This window comes from Oryctolagus cuniculus, chromosome Y (assembly GCF_051225735.1).
Source record: "Oryctolagus cuniculus isolate XC-2025 breed Fujian yellow rabbit chromosome Y, ASM5122573v1, whole genome shotgun sequence".
Lineage (NCBI taxonomy): Eukaryota > Metazoa > Chordata > Mammalia > Lagomorpha > Leporidae > Oryctolagus > Oryctolagus cuniculus.
In genome coordinates, this window is record NC_142889.1 from 19,811,141 (window position 1) to 19,818,918 (window position 7,778).

Genomic DNA, 7,778 nt, shown 5'->3' on the forward strand with positions numbered 1-7,778 from the left:
AATGGAATAGCTCAATCTATAATCTGTCCATGATTAATCAGTACATCCCTGGATGGTGGAGTGTTGAAAATATGCAAGGGATTGTAAATTTGACAAAATGTAATTATGAATTGGCTAAAATTCATGTGGATGCTATCAATGAATCAGTGTTCACAAATCTGATTATAACTTTACTAAAGGCTTACATCAGATAAATCTGGGGACTCTTACTTTGTAGGGTGCTACCACAAATGTTCTCTGTATATTTCTTAAAATAATTTGGTGACTACTCTCTAATATTCATAAATCCCTGATGTTCACTGTGTATTATTTACAAAATAAAAAGAGTGGAGGAAATGTTAGGGAACAAGACAGCCACAGTATTGACAGGTTTGAGGCTCTGTGTCTGCACATGGCCAACAGACCCTTGAGGAAGTGAAGAGGGCAGTCCTGCCCAAGTGCCTGAAAGGCTTGGATTGAACTGGCCCAGTGCATGGAGAGGAAGAACAGGAAGGACACAGATTTGCAGATGTACTGCACATTGAGGTGCTTCGGCATCAGGTTTGGCATTGTCAGCTTAAACATGAAGTGTGTGTCTGAAAGGATAGGGCCTTCAACCTCAATGGCAGGTGCTTACTGGTCCCTTATGGTGATGTGGAGGCTCCCTCCTCCACTGGCGTCCATCTATTTGATCAGGCTTGGTGGCCAGGAGCTGTCTGTGGTATTAAGTGCTTTAGCTAAGGTATCAAATGCCCTGCAATCTCACTTGCAGACTGGTCCTCTAGCTGGATTTCTGAAGTGTAACCATTGTTCAAGGATTCACTTAGGTTGACAAGGAGGTCGCTACATTTGCCAGTGTGCCTAAGCTCCCTGGATTGTTTCTGCCTTGGAGTCACTGCCAAGAGAATTGTGCCATCCTAGGCTGCTAGACATTCACAAGCATCCCTGATCCTTCTGTCTTGTGGACATCAGAGGACTTCTCAGGTCCTTCTGGATATAGATTTTCTCAGGTGAAGCAGCACAATTGCTCAGTTTCTCCCACTGCTATCAAAGGACATCTGTTTACTCTGTACAGATTCTATTTTAATGCTCATAGCCAAGCATTTTTTTTCAGCTGGCAAAACTGACAGTGATTACAGTGATGTTTGCTGATGACGAAGTCTTGGTTGCTCTAAAATTTTTTTTGCATGGTCCTTTTAAAGAAACCTTTGCAACCTTCACAACTGACAGCCACATAGTGATGGCCAGAGGCTTTGTCACCACAGATCGTACAGTACTCCACCACCTGGAGCTGCTGTAGGTCCATCCTGCCCAGAAATTGCTCCACAGAAGCAGAACCCATGACAACCTGGATCCTGCCAGGAACCAGGTTGTCTCAGGTGGTGAATATTTCCTGCTTGGTGCTGGAGGTCTCTGGAAAAGCCAGTATCACCACCCCAGTTCCTGCTCCATCTGGACCAGTGAGAATGAACTGATGTTTAGAGGAGAGAGAGGCATCCACTGCTGTAACTCTCTGTGTCATCTTTCCTGTCAGCTGGTCCATCACAGTCTGAATGTGCCGAGGAGAGGCTACCAGCAGAGTTGGTGTAATGATCTGAAAGCACAGGGAGAGGCTGGCCATCCCTCAGAGATTCTGGCAGAAAGGTCTTTGTAGGTGGTAATTCAACCACTTGTGGGTCCCCACTTTGTAATGAACCAGCCCCTCCATATTTGTAGCCAAGGTGAAGCAAGATTATTAGAGAACCTCAGGATTTGGCACCAAAGTGGCCTGGAAGCAGGTCTCATGTTGGTGGTGGGCAACCCCCAAAGAGGAGGGCAGGGCAGAGTGAGACTGGGCCTCCTGAGTAGGTAGATGGCAAGAGCCTGGGGGCTAAGGGATCCCTGGACCACAGGAGAGAGGAGACACTGAATTGTATGGGGGAGGATCAGAGCTGGGGGTGCCACAGGAGTTGTGGGGAAGGAGGAAACTGTTATTGTTTTTGTCAGTGAAAGGTCAGAGTTCTTGACCCCATTGCTGTAGCCACTGCAGCCTGGGCACTGGGAGGAGGAGCACGAATGTTCTTCCTTTTCTCTGTGACAACCATGACATGCAGTTTTTCTAAAATACATATTTTCCATGATTTCTAATCATATCATCTCAGATTCATTATGCAGATATAGTATGACTTTTTTCCCAATATTAAAACATTCTTTGTGTAGCATGGTAACCTGAATTCATGAGTTAATGGTATTTATTTTTATTAGACAATGAAGTCCTATCCCATTTAATGAGCAATGCTTACTTCAACTTTCCCACATAACAGGAATGTCCTGGGAAGAAACCAAGTCAACATTCCTATTAACATTTCACTGATTTTTTTTAGATATACTTATTTAGCTGAAGGTCAGAGTTACAGGGAGAGATACAGAAAGACCCTGAAAGTGTGGGTTCACTCCTTGCAATGTCCAAGGTGGGTCAGGCCAAAACCAGGAGCTTCATCCATGTCTCCCACATGGGTGGTGGTGACCCACACACTCAGGCCATTTTCTGCTGCTTTTCCAGGCCATTACCATGGAGATGGATTAGAAACAAAGCCACCAGAACATAAACTGGCACCTATATGGGGGGCAGGAATTGCTGGTTGTAGCTTTACCCACTATGGCAAAATGAAGGCCCCTATTTCACTGAATTGCAGGAGACAATGGCCAGCTGTATCCAATGCCACCTCAGCTTACTTTTTAGTCTGGGTTCTCTTAGATTATCCTGGAATATTTCATTTTATCTGCAAAATATCCTTCAAAAGGAAGAATGTTTTAAAGCTAAATCTTTATAGGTTCCAGGTAAACATGCTTGAGTGGAAGGCAGTGTGTTTGTGTACTATGTGTATCACATATTGTGTTGCTGCAGGGGTGTTTGCTATATAAAGTCCAGGACACCCTAATATTGTGTGGAACATAATTATACTAATATGTATGTTGTTTAACTGAAATTCAAATTCAACTAAATGTTCCATCTTTCTAACTCTGACTGCCTTACTCAAAAGACACATAAAAGCCTCTCAAATTAACTAATAAAATGACAAACTGCTATCTATGTTGTATCATTGTGGTTATTTCCTTCTTGCTACCAAGTGTGTGAGGTTGCTTGGCTATCATATAAATTTCTACTCTCAACAACCATTTAACCAACTTCCCAGGTAATTACACTGATTCTTTTCTAGTCCTATCTTTAGGCTTCACAAAATGCCTCTCATAATTCTAAGTTGACTTCTACATTATTTTTAATAGAAAACTTTTATTTAATAAATATAAATTTCAAAAGCACAACTTTTGGATTATAGCAGTTCTTTCCCCCATAATCACCCTCCCACCCGCAAACCATCCCATTTCCACTTCCTCTCTCATCTCATTCTTCATTAAGATTCATTTTTAATTATCTTTATATACAGAAGATCAACTCTATACCAAGTGAAGATTTCAGCAGTTTGCACCCACGCAGACACACAAAGTATAAATTACTGTTTGAAGACTAGTTTTACCATTAATTCTCATAGTAAAACACATTAAGGACAGAGTTCCTACATGGGGAGCAAATGCAGAGTGCCTCCTGTTGTTGATTTAAGAGTGTCAATTGTTGGGCCGGTGCCGCGGCTCACTAGGCTTATCCTCTGCCTTGCGGCATCGGCACACGGGGTTCTCGTTCCAGTCAGGGCACCGGATTCTGTCCCGGTTGCCCGTCTTCCAAGGCCAGCTCTCTGCTGTGGCCAGGGAGTGCAGTGGAGGATGGCCCAAGTGCTTGGGCTCTGCACCCCATGGGAGACCAGGATAAGCACCTGGTCTTATGCCACGGCGGCCATTGGAGGGTGAACCACCGGCAAAAGGAAGACCTTTCTCTCTGTCTCTCTCTCTCACTGTCCACTCTGCCTGTTAAAAAAAAAAAAAAGAGTTTCAATTGTTAAATTAACTCCTATATTACTGTAGTAACATTCTACTGCACAGAAAAACTTCCTTTGTCAGCTGAGGCTATTAGTAATTCTCAAGCTATGATTCCTAATCAAAGCAGAGGAAGGCAGGATCACTGCTTCCATAACAATGACCACAACTCGACCTTTTCTCAAATAGCCACAGCTCAAGCACCATGACTCTAAGAATAGGATGCCTTGTGTGAGGGAAGATTAGACTGTTTGTGCTCTTTGACCTAGTAATTTCATTTCAGGAATTTATGCTAAGGAAACAAACAAACAAAACAAAACACAAAAACATACGCAGATGATGTTCCTTACAGGTTTACTTGTAATAGCAATAAATCAACAAATAAATAGAAACAAAAATGGAGGCCAACATTCAAATCTCCATCAGCATAGGATTAGGTATGTCCCAGATGCTGCACCAAACAAGATTAGTTTCCTAATGGGACCTTACCCTACTGTCCAGTCTCAACAAACTATGTGATCTCAAAAAAACACCAAAGACAAAAAAGCTCTCCATGCTTCAAATCCACCAATAGATTCTAATTTTATTTTATTAATTATTTATTCATTTGAAAAAGCAAAAATTGCATTTTAATTAAAAATAAAAATATATTCATTATATATTAATAAATTATGAACAATGGGTATTTCAAAAGTTTGAGGGAAATAGAATTCAAAGCTAAATTTATTTTAGTGGAAGAAATTTTGAAATCTATGTATATATGTACTCTTTAAAAAGTAATAGGACATGTTTATTATAAAAATCTATACATAGATTCAAGTCTTCTTCAACAAAAATAATCTCTTAATTCCATTTTGCATGAACTATTTGAAATATCATTGTCTGCATTGTTCTGAAAGATGTACACATTGTAGAATGACCAAACAGTGAATTAACACATATATCATCTTGCACATTTTTAAGAGGTAGTAGTCCTTAAATCTATTTTTTTCAACAACTTTAGAGAATACAATATATTTTTATTAACCATAGTCACCATGTTTCACATTTTATTCATGTCCCAGCTCAAACATCTTCTATCTTTTGATTATACATGCACATTTTTCTTCTGCTAATTAAGATCTTCAACTTAATTGTCTATTGAACTTAAGTGTTCTTTTCCTAGTTTTCTTAAAGTTACCCTATTATTATGCTTTAATGTTAAATATTAGCAATTAGTTATGTCTTTCAAACTACTATAGCTAAACTAACATTTAACCCTGTACTAGGACCTGTCACATTACAACATTTTATTTTTTTTCTCCAGAGCTCTTTAAAAACATGAACTATTTTTACACAAAGTTTTATTTTGTACTACATTTTTGAAATATGAGGTCAGAGTTTTTGACATTCAGCCCACTCCAGAATGTAGAATGAATTATAGAAAATTCAGATATATGACCTTCATTTTCAATACAAGTTATCAATTAACAGGCAGCCCCACAAAGCAAAAAACAAACTAAAACAAACAAAATAATCCAGAAAACTGAAAATCAGAGCAATTATATTTGTTATGAAAGAGTGCTTTATAGGCTGATAATGCAGAATTAGTCAGTAGTAAATACGGAAGTGTCTACCTTTGAAGGTCCGGGAAAGTTTACATGCTTCTCTAAAAGAAAACAGGAGAGACATGGCTCAATGAGGATGTGATACATTTTGAGGGGCTACAGTCCTTTTGTAGACATGGAAAGGGTAGTTGATGGGCTGTGACTACCTGAGCATATAAGTGTAAAGAATGGGTCTCTGATGGTTGAGGCACTAATTCACCGATCAGAATAGATGGACTTCAGGAACAAAAATGGAGACATGCATAGCCTGTGATGGTTGCAGGCACATGTGGGTGGAGACACTGGGAGTCAGACAGGGCATGCACATATAGGGTTTGTAGACATGAAATGTAATAAAGTGGATGCAAATAAACCATTGCTTAGAGATAATTTATAGTCTTAGATGATTATGTTAGAATAAAACACTGAAAAGCAATCATTATAGCTTCCTTGTCAAGAATTTAAAAGAAAATTAGAAGAATATTGAATAAAGGAAAGAAAAAGTAAAAGTAGACATCTATCAAATACCATTAAAAATACCACACATAAAAAAGGATCCAATGATTTTTAAAGAAAAATGTTAATAAAGTTAATAAACCATTAATAAAGGCAATTAGGGAAACACAGGGAAAAGTAACACAAATAACCAATTTCAGTAATTAATATAGAATCATCCTTTTGTAGAGGTTATAGCCCTGGCCTGAAGCACTGGCATCCCATATGGGTGCCAGTTGGAGGCCTGGCTGCTCCTCTTCTCATCGATCTCTCTGCTATGGCCTGGGAAAGCAGTAGAAAATGGGAAATGACCCAAGTTCTTTGACCACTGCACCTGCATGGGAGACCCAGAAGAAGCTCCTGGCTCCTGGCTTCGGATCTGCACAGCTCTGGCCATTGTAGCCATCTGGAGAGTGAACCAGCAGATGGAAGGCTTCTCTCTCTCTCTCTCTCCCTCCCTCTCACTCTCTCTCTCTACTTCTCTCTTTAACTTTATCTTTCAAATAAATAAATCTCTAAAAAAATACACCATGTTTTGAAAATTGAATTTCCAAAACACAAGTGTAACATAAAACAATATAGGGTGATCACTGATGCCATAAACAAGAGTGTCAATTTGTTAAGTCAACAACAGGAGTCACTGTGCACTTACTCCTCATGTAGGATCTCTGTCCTTAATGTGCTGTACATTGAGATTTAATGCTATAACTAGTACTCAAACAGTATTTTTCACTTTATGTTTCTGTGTGGGAGCAAACTGTTGAAAGCGTTACTTAATACATGCTAAATTGATCTTTTGTATATAAAAATAATTGAAAATGAATCTTGATGTGAATGGAAGGGGAGAGGGAGCAAGAGGGGGAGGGTTGCGGGTAGGAGGGAAGTTATCGGGGGGGGGGTCATTGTAATCCATAAGCTGTACTTTGGAAATTTATATTCATTAAATAAAAGTTTAAAAAAGCCATAAAACAGGAAAGCTCCTAAGTAAGTTGAATCACATTTTGAAAATCCCAAACAACCAACCAAGAAAAAAGTCACACAGTAAAAATTTCAGGTCCAGATTTACAGAATGCTCCAGAGTTTTAAGGTAGAAAAAAACAGATCTACATTTCCCAGACCTACCCGAAGTAAAAATAAGCAGAGAACATTTTTAAATTTCCTTTGGAAAATCAATGTTTCTTTGATGATGAAGCAAGTGGACCAGGCTATGAAATAAAAAATAAGTTTTTTAAAAGCATCCATTCATAAACTGAGCTATAGGTATCCAAAGCAAAGTAATAATGTAATAAATTAAACCCCATAAGAAAACATCAATAGCAAGCAAGATATAATAAAAATGAAACAGTTGTTAAAGTTCTCAGACAATTCATCCAGGTAGGTAAAATTACAGGTAGAAAAACCACATCATGTAGGTTACATGTTGTAAAGCATTTAATAAGGTTCAGCATCTAGTAAAAAAATTAAAAACTGCTAGCAGAACATTGAAATAATAAAAGCTAGTGAGTTCATTACTGTGATCAAGATTGAAAGGAACTTACAAAAACAGTGCAACTAGTACAGGATCACTGGATTTTCCCCCTCCTGGGAGTAAACCTAGACCATGATACCTGTACTATCTGTCTTCAGCTTTCTATTGCAGGAGTAGTCAGGGAAATAAAACAGTAAAAAGAAGCTATAAGGTGCAAAAATCAACTTCTAAGTAACAAAATGTGACTATATTGGATGCTGCTTTAATACAGAGATGAACTATGAAGTCTAAAAACATACAAGGATAAATGAAATTACTGGAAAAATCAATATATAAAT

The 7,778-nt window shown here is 38.6% G+C and overlaps 1 pseudogene; it reads right to left on the reverse strand.

The window, feature by feature from the left end:
- Positions 1-306: 306 nt before the first annotated feature.
- On the reverse strand, positions 307-1,693 carry LOC149119332 (nuclear receptor subfamily 2 group C member 2 pseudogene; annotated as a pseudogene).
- Positions 1,694-7,778: the final 6,085 nt, after the last annotated feature.